The following is a 14,420-nucleotide window of genomic DNA, read 5'->3' as shown; positions in this document are numbered from 1 at the left end:
ATACATAAATGTGATAGAATATTATATTATATTTATGATACCATATAAATGTGATAAAATATTATATTAATGGTACCATATATTGGGTGATGTGACGCGTGGACGAATGCGACTAAGCTCAAAAGAATATTAAAAAAAAAGGTTAAAAAATCATGTGCCCGAAAGTTGGAATCTACGATAGCTGTTGTGGTAAGACCTGCAATGATCACTTAGAAATTTTGCTGGCGTTAACTACGGGGTTCAGACCGCTTTACCGCAATTTTTTATGGGCAAAAAATTGTTGAAAAGCAAACAGGTCATAAAGTGAGTCATGATGGGTATCGTTTGTATGTTTGCACACGCAGCCACGCCATGGAATATACATAATAGAAAATCATTTATTCCTCTTACTATTATTAACTATATGCTGATCTGCTCCGCTCGAGGAGAGATTGACTGTGTCTATGTGGTGATCTGCATTGGAGTGGGTGGAGCAAATAAGCGCAGGCGGAGGCGGAGGCTGAGGCTTAGGGGATAAGATCGATCGATCAATCAATCAAAATATCAGTTTGAAGGTGAGTCCTTTTCAGCCCTTTTCCCTTTGCCAAGCAGGTGGAATCCATTCGCGTAACTTAATTTAAACTATATTTAATCCAATGAAATCTGAATCGATGCCGGTCTCTTACTTTCTAGGAACATGGATACGCATATATAGGATTGTCCAGATTTATTTCCCCCTTATAAATCTGAATAGTTAAGCTGTCCATAGGATGTAATAACTCGCCCCTTCGAATGTAACAGTACAGCTCAGTTTAATGTGAGTTAAATGGAGGACTCTGACTGAGTCACTTAAAATTAAGTAAGCAGCCATCAGCTGACTGGCTTAGCTTTCTTTATCTTGTCAACTTCGTTAACCGATTTGGTATTTTCACCGTGGTGAACTGCGAGAAGTATCTTTAATACCAAAGTCGAATAATATTTGTAGATGTCCTGAAACTTTGCAGGTTAATCTAAAACGGATTAATATTTTTTTATTTGCACTAGCAACAGCAAGCAAAATCCTACAGTGATTAGGTAAACCACATTAAATTATTTACTTACGTTTTAGTAAGAGCCTCCGAGGGTGTAGGTAGAGAGGCAGAGTGCCTTGTATTCCTGAGCTAACCGAAAGGGACAGGGTGGGTGTGTTCCCAGAAAAAAAGGGCGTCTTTGCCGTGTTGCCTCGGTCTTTGACTTTAAAAGTTACCTTTACCCTTGTGCAACAGTAATTTTATTTCCCCTGTATTTATGGAATGACCTGTTTTTTCGCATTTTGAGGGAGTGCCTTTTTCTTCTCCGTGAAATTGTTGAAACGCCTTCTTTGCATTTGGAATGAGCCACGGCGTCATTGAACTTCAAACTCTTCACAAAGCACCCATATTTAGAATGAACATCCTGAAGATAACACACTTAGTTGCTTTATAGCAATAGTATACTGGAAAAATGTAGCTACATTTTAACAGTTCTATGTAGTGTTGCAAACATCCCCATTTTATGGCGAAAAAATCGTGAAAATGTGATTTTTTTGGCCTAGCCAATGTTTGCCGTTTTTCACTCATATTTTGGTGGTATATTAATTTTGTTGATGTTTGCTGATTTTTACTGATATTTTTACAATTTTACCATTTTTTGGTTTTTTGGACTCTTGCCGATTTTATCCTTGATGCCGATGTTTGCAACATTGGTTCTATGACAATGCATTCAATGAAGGGTATGCTTTGCAGGTAAATATTTTCATTCTGCAGGTAAAGACGGTCAGAGTTGTTGAGTTTGACTCAACTGTTGCGGTTTGCAATGCTTTGTTTTTATATTTGATGGGCTATACATACCATCATTTCCTAGTTTTAGATTCCAGCTAATGCTATATTTTTCCATATTTGTAACCACTTTTATGGCTAAACAACTGTTTTGCTTACTTCCTCTGCCCCCTTTTTGGCTCCTCTCCATTTTTCTTTTTTCGAAATATGTGACAACTAATCTATTAACTACTATAGAAATACAATGCCCATCACAAAAAATGGAGTATGTGGCAGGTAGGCGAATGCCACAAAATCAAAATGTAAGTTGCATAAAAATACCCTCAAAGCCCTAATTCTTAGAATATCAAAATCTAGCATTATTTAGCAAAGAGTTCAGTATGACCAAATACAAATTTAAAGTAGGGTGAATCACATCAACAAAGCATAAAACATAAAATACTTTGGTACTTGAAGATGCCACTGTAGATACGGGGGATGGTCATCATTGTTTGGCTTTTGCGATCTAAAGACATGGAGTTGCTCTACGGTGAATGGTGGATCCAACCATCATTTGTATCATCCTAGGGCCACATTCCTCAATAAATCACCAAAGGCATGCAAATATTTTTATTGTCTCTTTGTGGGTGTTCAAAATCATCATGGCTGCCACATGGCCAACACTAGCACTTCTCCTTTTCTCTCTCACTTATTAGTTTTCTTAATGTCTTATATATTGGCCAGACTCCTATATGAAATGCTACATGGATGTGGTTGATTTGGTAGGTGAGGGATCTGGTGGGACCCTACTTTTTTCTTTCATAGTGACATAAATAATTTATGTTAGAAAATGTTGCAGCTAAGCTAGACATTTTTGCAATACAAAAAGGTTCGAGTTTAAACATGGTTTTGGCCAAGTGTCCAAATAATGGGGATGTTTACCCGTTTTCCTATAGATTCTAGCAATCTTATTCCAGCTTCCAAAGGCTTGACAAGTAAACTACCTTACAAATTGATTAAGTAAAAATACAATGCAATAAAACATGAAAAAGCTAGAGTAGAAAACTACTAATCTTCTTACATAGGATGGGTGTCCATTGTCATATCCATCGGTTACTTTGTTCCAAGTCCAATCTTGCGTTGTTCTTTTCCACAAGTGGCATTAGGGACAACCTTACCTGTGCCATCCGTCATGTTAGTGCCTCAAAATGCACAACCATCCCCCAAAGTCTTTTGAGGCAACTTAGGGAATGGTTTGTAGTGGAGTTAGAATCCTTTGCAGGAGGAGGGGATGCAATAACAAACTTGTCCTTCCATCTATTTTACTGTATGGTTCAATTAACAACACTACAATGTGCCTTTGTGGTTTCCTTCTCATTGCTAGACTCCACTTAATCTCATTCAACTCACAAAGGATACAACATCCACAACTACAGTGACAATGGGCTGTTGATTTAGGATAGCATTGGATGTGCTCTAGGCATCAAATTTTGCAAGGAGGCTTGGGCACATGCATTCCAAAAAACCCAGAAACCGTTTTGGGAAATTCCACCCAGAGACGATTATATTAAAATAATTCATATTTTTAATGGGGTTCCTAAGTCTAAACTTCGGAAAATTAAAATATTAATGGGTATTAATCTAATTATGGGTGAAACTTCTAGGAAAAGACGGAGATCAAGTCAAAACGATCTGAGCCTTTGATTAGGAGTTAATGTTGTTGGTTGTCCAATAGAAAGATATAAGAAGGGGCTTGAGGGTCATTTGGAAGATACACCGAGAGATCAATAGATCAAATTTTTGAATTGAAAAGTTCTCAGGAGGAAGTTCTGATTGAGAGATCTTTTACAGTAGAGGGGCAGTGAGAATCCGGAAGAAGGGATTTTTGGAGAGTACGAGGCAGAGGGAGGACAGAAAGATGTCCAGAGAGAGGCAGACGTTGGCCCATGTAGTGCTGACGCAGTGGTAGCGTAGACCTTGATGGAAAGTTGAGTTTCCTACTAAGAGAAGTCGAGTTTCAGTTGCTGGGAGCTGGGGTGTGAGTCCCGGAGGCATCGATTTTCTCAGCCAACAGAGGATCTAGAAGAGGGGGAGCGTAATACCCAATAGGGTGATGCAAAAATTGTTGGGAGTGACGCAGTTTTGCGTAGAGGCTCGAGTTCAACAGGATCAGTCACTGATTCTCCCAGTGATAGAGTGAGATCATTTCGCCATTCTTTTGTCCAATATTCTCTCTGTATCGGATTGCTAGTTGAGCATCTTAGAACTGTACTTAGATTTTCTCCTACATAATAATAAAACCCTCAGAGCTACTGCACTGCTTTTCCCGCATTGGGTTTTTCCAAGGACATTTGTCCAAAAATAACAGTGTCCTATGTGTTTGTATTTCCTTGCTCAGTTTCTATGTTTCATAATCATATTTAATTTGGTGTAGGCGACTTCAGTAATTTACTTCAATATTTCAAGAAGAAATCTGAAATAAGTTTGTAATGTAATTTACAATCTAGGTGAAGTAGATTCAATTGGTTGCAGTAGGATTCTTGAGATTGTTAGATCTATGAATTTTCACATGGTATCAGAGCTGTTGATGTGAAACAGGAAAGAGTAGATCTAGCACTGACGCAAGGGCCAACTTGCTGCAGCAAGCAGTGGTTCGAATCCCTTGAGGGATTGCGTAGTTCTAGCCAGGAGGGCTATATTTTTGTGAGTGTCTCTCTTTGAGTGAGTCAACAGAGAGGTAAGACTGTCAGATCGAGAATTTGCCAAGGAAGAGAGAGCCATGCAGAGCCTCAGCACAGAGCCTCAGTTTTCTGCAAGCTGAGTGCTGAGCAGTAAAGTCATCAAAAGAAGGAAGCAGATCACATAGTGAGGGAATACTTCCTTAGTGATTTCTTACCGAGGAAATCAATATTTCTCATTTGCTAGGAAACAAAGGAGCAATAGACTTACCAGCTCCATTAGGGAGTGCGTAAGCCAGCCTAGAAGCTACGTAGTAAGGAGAAGGAGGGAGTTGTTCAACAATTTTCGGAAGATATGGAAACCACTGGCTTGAGGGATTAGGATAGGTTCGTTGGAGCTTCCAACTACGTCATCTGGAAGGCTAAATATCTTTCATTCTAGAGGATCATGCCCTCAAGACATATGTTGATAGTGTGGTAGCTGTCCTTGCAGATGTAGATCCACTAAAGAAGTATAGAGCTGAGATGGTGAAGGCCAAGAGGATGATCTTGGATGGAGTCAAGGATCACGTGGTGTGCCACGTTGCGAGCATAGCAACTACTAAGGAGATGTGGGATGCTTTGGCCACATTGTATCAGGGATCTTCCAGGCAGTGGAAGATGTACTTGGAACAAAAGTTGAGATCTGCGCAGATGCAGAAGGGAGCATGTGTGGATCCCTTCCTCACGAAGCTAAAAGAGACCTGTGATGAGTTGTCGGCTGCAGGGCATACACCTCAGGATTCAGAGTTAGTGAGACTGGTCCTAAATTTTGTCTCGGATGAGTGGCAAGTCTTTGTCTAGAGTATCTTGGGTAGAGCAACATTGCCTAATTGGGATGAGATGTGGGCAACTCTAAAACAAGAAGAGCTGAGGAGAGACTTGGTCAAGGTCAAACTTGACGGAAGCAACAACAACAGTGGGTCGAAGCCCAAAGTAGAGGAGGATAATGCAGCCCTTGCATCGAAGGGGCAACAGGGGCATCAAAGACGAAAGAAGGACGTCTCCAAGGTGAATTGTTTCAGATGTGGCGAGATGGGCCACTATGCATCCTAGTGTCCTTTGAAGAAAAACGACAAGGATGAGAAGCACGATCCTAAGGTTGTAGCCGCAAAGATTGAACAAGAGGAGGAGTTCACCATGATAGCCAAGATACCTCCACGAGGGAGGTGGGTTGATATGAGCTACAAATGGGCAGGATCCTTGAGGAGCCACCTCTTGGATCATCACCTTGCTACGGGAGCCCATGATTAGTAGTAGCAGGAGGGATGAGTTTTCTGTGGGTGCCATGGAGTGTTGATTCGACAGATGTAGTAGTTAGTAGCGCCAGAATGTGAGCAGCGTAGAGCAGAGAGGCAACAGTGCATGGAGACACAATGCAAAGCTTTAGCAGCGTAGTGGCTCCAGAAGATAGCGTGGGACTAGTAGCAGTCAGACTTTCAACACCGAGGTGTATCCACGGGATACTTATCCAGTTTTGGGTGTTTTCAGTTGCTTCTCTCAGTAATTGAGTTGCAATACGGATGTAGTGTTAGTAGTGGCAGTGCTAGCAGCATAGCAGATGCAACATTTAGAGGGAGCTGTAGTACAATTGTGGCATTAGCAGTGGCAGTGTCAAAGGAAACAGTACAGGAGCAACAACAACACAGTAGTTGGTGGACAGAATGTCAGACATCAACAGCGTAGAGGATGATGCTTTAGAGTCAGAGCAGTATGCAGTAGCAGTATATTGCTATAACACATTCCTCGCTTAGAGGGAGTGTTGATTTGGGATAACATCGGATGTGCTCTAGGCCTCAAATTTTGCAGGGAGGTTTGGGCACATGCATTCCAAAGAACCCAGAAACCGTTTTGGGAAATTCTACCCAGAGACGATTATATTAAAATAATTCATATTTTTAATGGGGTTCCTAAGTCTAGGTCAAGGGCCAATCTTCGGACTAATGTGTTTGCTATTTCATCACTTGTATGAAGTGATGGCTATTGATTCACTCCATTTCCAAAACATATTGAGTAATAATCCATGTGCATCCATACCCACCACCATTATATTGCACATTATTACTTGTTGTGTAACCTTGGGCATGAGTGAATGGAGGAGACATTGATGCTTTAAACCACTATCTTGTTGACTTTGCATGGTGTACCAATGTTGAATCGTGAGGCATTATCCATTATGACTAACCAAGCCACAAGGGGTGGTAAGGTGACTAACCTTGCCATTTAGATTGCATACTCCTTTTGATAACTTGGCCCCTTTATTTGCTTGTGCATTTGCTAGCTTATCATGCCCTTGGAGATTGTGAAAAATCTCAATAAATTTCCATGTATTGAAACTTCAAGAGAATTATTTGAATGAGACTATTTAGATGAAGGCTCTTAGGTGGCTTTTGATAATGCATTGATCTTATAAGTATTGTTGAGTACCTCACACCATTGCTTGACAAACCCCTTTGCTTTTCGGAATTGCAAGGTTTTTGTATAAGGCTAGAGTTTCACCTCATTATTGGTCGAGGTCTCTTTCTCCCACACAAATGCAATTTCTATTGTTTGTTTAAGATCATAGATGAACCCCCTTGTGCTCCCTGCAACTGTTGCCCCTTAGTGGACGCAACTCATTGTTTAATGGGTAATCGCCTAATATTCAAGTAGTTGGAACCACTGCTTTAAGTCCATAGCAAATTTACTAGCGTAGGCCTAGATCTTATTTTTTTTACTTGGAATGAAAGCATGGGAAACCATAGAGTACTTCCCCACATTTCATGGATGGTAAACCAAGTAAAGGGCCTCGCCCGAAGGGAATCGAAGAAAGTCGAACCAATGATCAACAACAACTAGCAACAATATCAAAGAACTTCATGTTTGGCTTTGGACCACTTGAGTTAACCGTTTGGGCTACATAGACGTAGATCTACAAGGAATGATTGCTCATTATTGTAATTTTGCTAGAGCAAGAAAAATAAAGCATTTGTATTCTTCAATAGAATATCTTGGTGACATTTCCATATATGAAATGGAATCCCACTCTTAATTGATGGCATGCAACATCATTCTCAACAATCCAAGGTTGTTTGTTGCCATAAAAGAGTTGATTTCTAAGTGAGCGAGGTCAAGGATAGGCATCCATAGAATGTGCGACCAAATCCCATTTGAATTTTTTATAGAGCTAGAATAAGTTCTTGACGGTTACTGTTAGCCCATTGCAAGGCCATTGTTTACAACCACCCTTGCCAAGACATGTGTTTTAGGCTATGTTGCACGAAACATCTAGAAACCCGACGTTTCGGGACGTACCCATACTCGAAACTCTGAAACTTGGTTGAAACTCGACCATAATGTAATCATCTATGAGAGTTAATATAGACTTGGTTTTCCTTCTAAATTGTCATCTATGGGTCTTATTCCCTTTTTCTTGCAAAATATTATGTTATTCACTTATTTATAAATTTATTTTTATATATGTAAACATATATGACGTTTAGAGGGTGCTTCAGCCAACGTTTCCATTTGGGAGGTGACGTTTCTAAACGTACCCGTTTCGGAAACTCTGAAACGTTTCGGTGCTTCGTGCAACTTAGGTTTTAGGCTTAAAAGGAATCTTCTAAATTGCCCAAAAATTAAAGAGCTAATTGGAAAATTTAAATTTTGCTGAGTCTAGTATCCAAGGGAGGTCTATGATGTAACCATTTCCATTCGTCATTCAACTTGTATTTCATAATGGTTTCTTGCAATTCCAAGTCCAATCCTTCCACTGTTTTCTTGAGGATTGAAATTGTTATTTCAAAATCTAGCACCTTCATGCAAAGTCTTTCACAAGGTGCTAAGACAAGTGTAACATTGAAGTGTTACCACTTTCACCTAGGCAATCACTTTACTGGAGAACATAACCAACACAAAAGATGCTTTTGTAGTACTCTAAGGAATCTTGAGGTAAGAGGTTTTCGAGTATAAGTCTTCCTATATTAGCTATTCACATCACCACCACTTGGTTAAGATGTTTGAGGTGAGAACAAGGTAGCTTATTCAAAATGATTTCCAGATTTCAGTGTCTAAAGTATCCAAGACAATTTATGATATCTAGCAAGTTAAAATAGGTCATGAGGTTACCACAAACACTACAGAGAGAAATAAAAAAAGAAGCTATGGCTGTTGTAAAACTTGTGTGCAAGATAGCAAATTTCAGTAATATATCAAGTTATAACAGCAGCAAACAAATCAATCCTTTGACAAGTTAATGATTAATGAAAACTGTGGCTGAAAAGTACAAGTTAAACTAGGGCCTAAGCAACTAACTATTCCTGAAAATTAAATTGCATATAACAGCCCTAAGATGCAAGATGTCAAGCCTTAAAGGGCTGGAAAATAATTTAGGAATGCAATAAATAATGATAAGATCTATTTCTAACCATGCAAATGTTCATAAACCCTAGATGTCGAGCCATATGGTTGAAAAGTAATAATAGCTGTCACAAACCCTAATCTAACTCTAAAACACAAAATAAAAAGGTTGAGATTTGATTTTAATGATTGACTATTGGGAGAGATTAATGACGATTTTTTTTTGGGGGGGCGCATATGGAGTCAAATCAAGGATTCTTTTGAAGAAGGTAAAGAATGGATAAAGGGTGATAATTAAGGTTGTCCACTACTAACCTTAGAAGGTTCTCCTATAGGGTGACAACGAGGGTTGTTCACTACTATCCCTAGAAGATTCTCCTATGACTTTTACAAGCTTTAAAGACAAAATCAAGGGAAGGTTCTCCACTAGAAATACTCCTAAGGTTTACAAGATAGGATTTATCCAAGAATAGTACAAAGAGAATGCATTGTCACCATTAGATAAGCACATTTCACTAAATACATTCAAAAAATAAATCCATGACTTAAGAGGAACACTTAATAAATCATTGCTCATCCATAAACCCTAGCCTTGAATCATCCATCAAACTTGAGAAATCATCCACAATTCATCTCTCCAAGAGGTCACGATAGTCATTCATCCATAGATAAGATAAGAGTATAAGAGTAGACAAGTAGCAATGATCCAAATGAGGGTAGCACTTCCTCTATTTATATGAGGAAACCAAGTGCTATACCTTTACGAAAGATAATATCCACTGAAAACCCCCAAAACATATGAAAATCCATGTTACAAGGTGGATAGGTCTAGACTGACCCTCAAAAAATGCCTTTACAATGAAGAATAAATGCTTAATGATCAAGTTGTCCTTAAGAAATGCTCCATAGACACCACATATGTGGTGAAAGTGAGCTTGTGAGGGAGATGTCTCCATAATAGTGTAATAATGCTCCCAAAGTCATGTCTCTTCACCAAAAGGTGCAATGCCTCACTCAAAAGTCATGTCCCATCATGATAAAGTGCCAATTCATCAACTCAAGTATAGTGACATATCATCACAAAGGTACAATGCCCTCAAGCAAGAGCATGACATTATCAAATCAAGTGGCTTCATGATTTCTCCAAAGAGGTATAACATCAGAGGGTTCAATGTCCTCATCAAGGGCGCAATACTCATCATGAAAAATAGGGCATCTCAACAAGTCCTCATGTCATCTCAAGTCCCCAACACCCTCCAAAGGGTATGCAATGTCCTCAATGAAGCGTGGGAGAAGATCTTCAATGTCCTTGAAAGGACCATGTTTACAAGAATCAAGTGAGACCAACCAACATGTATACAAGAGTCATCGTAACATAAAAAGTGAGTCATGTTTAATGTAAAAGCCATTAAGTAGATCACTTTAGGTATCTTCTTCAAACTTCACACTAGATTATGATTTTATTCAATTTGCCAATTTTAGATATGGAAGGATCATAATAGAACCATATTAGGTGTGTTCGTACCCATGACTTGTAGTATTTCTCAAGAGGAAGCCACTCAAGGTGCAAGTGTGAAATTTGAATGAGTATGGGATGACTTATGATTTACTTCATGGGAATGGTGTCTTTGACATGTAAGGCCATGTGTAATGATCATCTCCATGGGTTCCTTTGTCGAGGCATTGCTTCATGCATTAAGTTACCGTTTCCTTGGCACTGTTTCCTTCCGCCCCTCTCTTTACCTTTTTCTTTGTATTCTTTGTTTTTGCTTTGCAAGACCCCTTTCATTGCATGGGGGTCGGGATAATTTTAATTAAGTCTTTTCTTTAGTTATGCATCCATTTCATTAGGACTTGGGATGATGCTCTCATAGTGAGGGGTAGAGGTCTCACTTTTTTTGCTTTTGACTTATCTTTATTTATCCCTTTCATTTTTTCTTTTGCATTTTGAAATTTATATCATGCTCTCCCATTTTTATATGACTGTATCAACCTCGGGCATTCTAGCCCCTTCTTCCCATAGGAGTATGAGGTATAGATCTTTTTGGGATACATCTAACAACCAACCCAAAAGAAAGGACAATGGAAGTGGAGACAATGGAGTATGTTAAGCATGGAAAAAATATGGGACATTACCCTTATCAAGGCCCCCCATTAGTATTCCTCTCCTTGGGAGTGGCAACACTTGACTAGAAGACATATGATAGACACTAAGGGGAAACAACGCAAAAAGCATAACTTCCAAGGATCATGATTCATTATCTAATTTTAACCCATGATCCTTACTTAAATGCCAAAAACATTAAGCCCGAACACTTTGTATGAAAAAATGGCTAATGTGCCTCGTGTGTGTTGGGTCATCATCATCAAATTAGTGAGTTGATCATAAATTATAATATATGAGGCATTTGTGGGTTGCTGTATGTGGAGAATGCTGGTCATCATCACTAGGATCATTGTTTACAATGTGGATTATCGAAGAAAAAATATCCTAGTTACCCCTAGGTGAGTGGGGGTAATAGATACCAAAGTTGTGAAGTCCAATGTGTTTGCCATGATATGATTGATCTTATCAGTAAATAATTTATTTGAATTCCTCAATTTAAAAGTACCCTTGAGCTATGAGTAGAGTATCCCAATCCCTTTGTATAAAAGAAAATATTGTATATCGTTTTGATCCCCTTTCTAGATAAACATAAGCTTGAATACCAATGGTTCTTGGCTAGAGATCCTTTGTTGTTAGTTATGACAAAATACCATTAGAGGGAGTGCTTATTGATTGATGAATTGAAAGTCAATTGGTTTCCTTTCCAATGGAGAAATGGCTTAATTGCATATTAGGCTTTCCCAATGTTATAAATCATGGATAAGCTTTTAATTTTGACAGCGGTTAGAGTAATAAGTAGGCTTTAGAGGTTTAGGCACTTTTGACCCCGTTCGCCATAGGGTAAACTTAAGAAGATACAATTATCTAGTAGTATCTTCTAGGTTTGCAAGCCCCCCAAGGATCAAATGATTTATTTTGTGCACAATCCTAAGCTTCGAGTGGAGACTTTAAACACAACCATGCCTTTCCTCTCTCTGGGAGTGCAATAGACACCAGTCAATATGAAAATCATTTACCCCTCAAAATTGACCCATAGAAAGGTGATTTGAATTATGTAGAGAACGAAATGAAAGCATAAATGGAGACACAGAGATTTGTATAGAGCATAATAGTATAGTGAAGCCTAAATTTTACTAGTGAATGAGGTAAAAAAAGCATTGTAAAATGCAAAAGAATATGAACTAGTTAGAATAATAGAATGGTGGTGGTTTTTCTTTGAAGAGAGATTTTTTGGCTATGCTCATGCACAATAAGACATTACAAGAGGTCAAGGCTACCTTTTAATATAAACTATGAACCTCTAAGATGCAAAAACCTAAATAGCCAAAATCCTAACACTAGGAGATGATGTGGGAAAAGTAATATGGCCCTCGAGGCGGCTAGTTGATATGTTAATTTTCAAGGTTGCAACTTTTGTATACAAACTGCATTTAGGGTGTTTCTTGGATCGTTACAAAATTTAATTGCATGTTCTAGTGGGTCATGTAATCCGTTTGTGTGGCTTTATGTCAATTGCCAAAAATGCAAACGAAATGCCTGAAAAATGCATCAAAAGTTTGGGACCAATAAAATTGTAGTAGAGTTTCCAAGGCGTGGAAACATTCTAAGTCAATTAAACAAGTGGGTGGCCACCAATATCGATTTGGATCAATTCTCCTCCCTTAGGAAGCAATAATCTCCATTGCATCAAGTTCCTCTATTAGATGGGGAAACTTCCATTGAGTTTGACTCTTGGTGAGCCACTAGTCCCGATGAAGGAGATTCCTTGCTTTGACAACCCGATATGGTTGGATGGTCTATGTTGATTTGGGGTAGCATTGGATGTGCTCTAGCCATGAAATTGGTGGAGAGGCTAAAGCACATGAGATCTCCAAGACCCAGAAAAGGTTTGAGGAAATTCTGCCCGATGAAGGAGATATTAAAATAATTAATATTTTTAATGGGTTCCTAAGTCTAAACTTAGGAAAATAAAAATATTAATGGGTATTAATATAAAGTTCGGTTAGAAGGTTCTAAATGACATGGATCAAGCCAAACCTAATCTTAGCCGTTAATTAAAGATGTAATTTCGGCCGTTGAAGACTCAACAAAAAAAATATAAGAGGAGGCTTGAGGGTCAGTTGGAGATACACGAGAGTGATCAGTCAGTTCGATTTTTTAGAGTGGGGTTTGCTAAGAGAAATTGAACCAGTGATTAGAGTTGCAGCGAGGGGCAGTGAGTGCATAGCAGAGAGGCAAAGATAGTGCCGGAAGGCTAGCGCAGAGGCAGAGAGGCAGACGCAGAGCCAAAAGGAGCCACGAAGAGGCCAATAGTCACTGCGCAGAGGGCCAGAGGGCTTGCGTGAGTGACGCAGAGGCTGCAGAAGTGACACAGAGTGCCAGAGAGGCTGCGCAGAGCCTCAGAGGGCTGACGCAGAGGGTTTCAGGCTGATGCAGAGGCCAGGAGGGTTGGCGCTGAGCCTTAGAGAGGTGTTGGAGGTAGTTTCATGGAGGAAACTTTCAGAATATCTGCTTCCGAAGAGAGGTATTATTTCCTGATAGATTTTTCTTTTGGGTGAGCCAGTTTGGCACCCAATTGTACTCAAGAAAATTTGCTTAATAATAAAACCCTCAGAACTGCTGCAACGGTTTTCCCAAGTTGGGTTTTTACGGGGACGGTTGTCTAAAAACAATGGTGTCCCTTGTGTATTTGTCTATTTCTTTCAGTTGATGATCTATAGATGGTTGAGACTGCATTGTGTTTATTTTAGTATTTATATGGTTAAATAACTTGTTCAGTAATTAAACAAGTAGGAGAAATAAACCAGATGGCGTAGGAAAATTTCTAATGGGTTAGACATAAAAATTTCAACAGTCTACTGGTGGGTGGCCTTTATCTTGGTGTCCATGATTCAATCGACTATTGCCTACATAATGCAGTCAAGATTGAGTTCTATAGGTACCAAGTGCTCAAGCACATTCAAGGTGTCCAAGAGAGGTGAAAATATGGTTGAAGCAACTCCACATAAAATGTAGATGCAAGCCAAGGAATGGGGGAATACTTAATTAAAAGAATTCTCACCCACAACCTTGACAATTGTGTAAGGCCAATATCAGAGTGGGTCGTGCTTACGATGGGGTCCTTTGAAGTGCTCTTTCTACAAATGTGACCATACCTTGATCTCCTATCTAAAACTTGTGTGGAACTCAATGTTGATCATGACTTACTTATACTTGGCATTGACTTTGTGCAAAACATCATGAGCTTCTTGGTGGACGTGCTAGATTTGTTCATCAGATTTGGCTGCTTTTTTATTAGCCTTGGTCTAAGCATGGGTGGATTTTTCTTATGTAGATGTAATGGCTAGAGCTACGTTAATTCGGGCCAATGGTTGGGACCTTAAACACACTTGAAAAGGGTTGTGAACTTGTGGCCAATAGAGCTATGAAGGGATTTGTTTTAAACTTGTAGCTATGTTGAACGTAATGAAGAATCTCATCCCATGTGAATGGATGCTTAGTGTT

At 39.2% G+C, this 14,420-nt stretch overlaps 1 protein-coding gene across 1 annotated transcript in view; it reads left to right on the top strand.

Moving 5' to 3' along the window:
- Nucleotides 1-386: 386 nt before the first annotated feature.
- LOC149223046 (villin-3-like) overlaps nt 387-14,420 on the top strand; it is a 118,273-nt gene continuing 104,239 nt past the window's right edge. The window contains exon 1 of the mRNA XM_089385729.1: nt 387-554. The gene's annotated coding sequence lies outside the window, so the exon portion shown is untranslated. The remainder of the gene's footprint in view (nt 555-14,420) is intronic.

The sequence above is a fragment of the Pinus tabuliformis genome, chromosome Q (genome assembly GCF_031772625.1).
Source record: "Pinus tabuliformis cultivar Carrire ecotype Pingquan chromosome Q, CPIR1, whole genome shotgun sequence".
In the NCBI taxonomy this organism is placed as follows: domain Eukaryota; kingdom Viridiplantae; phylum Streptophyta; class Pinopsida; order Pinales; family Pinaceae; genus Pinus; species Pinus tabuliformis.
The sequence above is the reverse complement of the archived record's forward strand: the minus strand, read 5'-3'. Positions and strand labels throughout refer to the sequence as shown.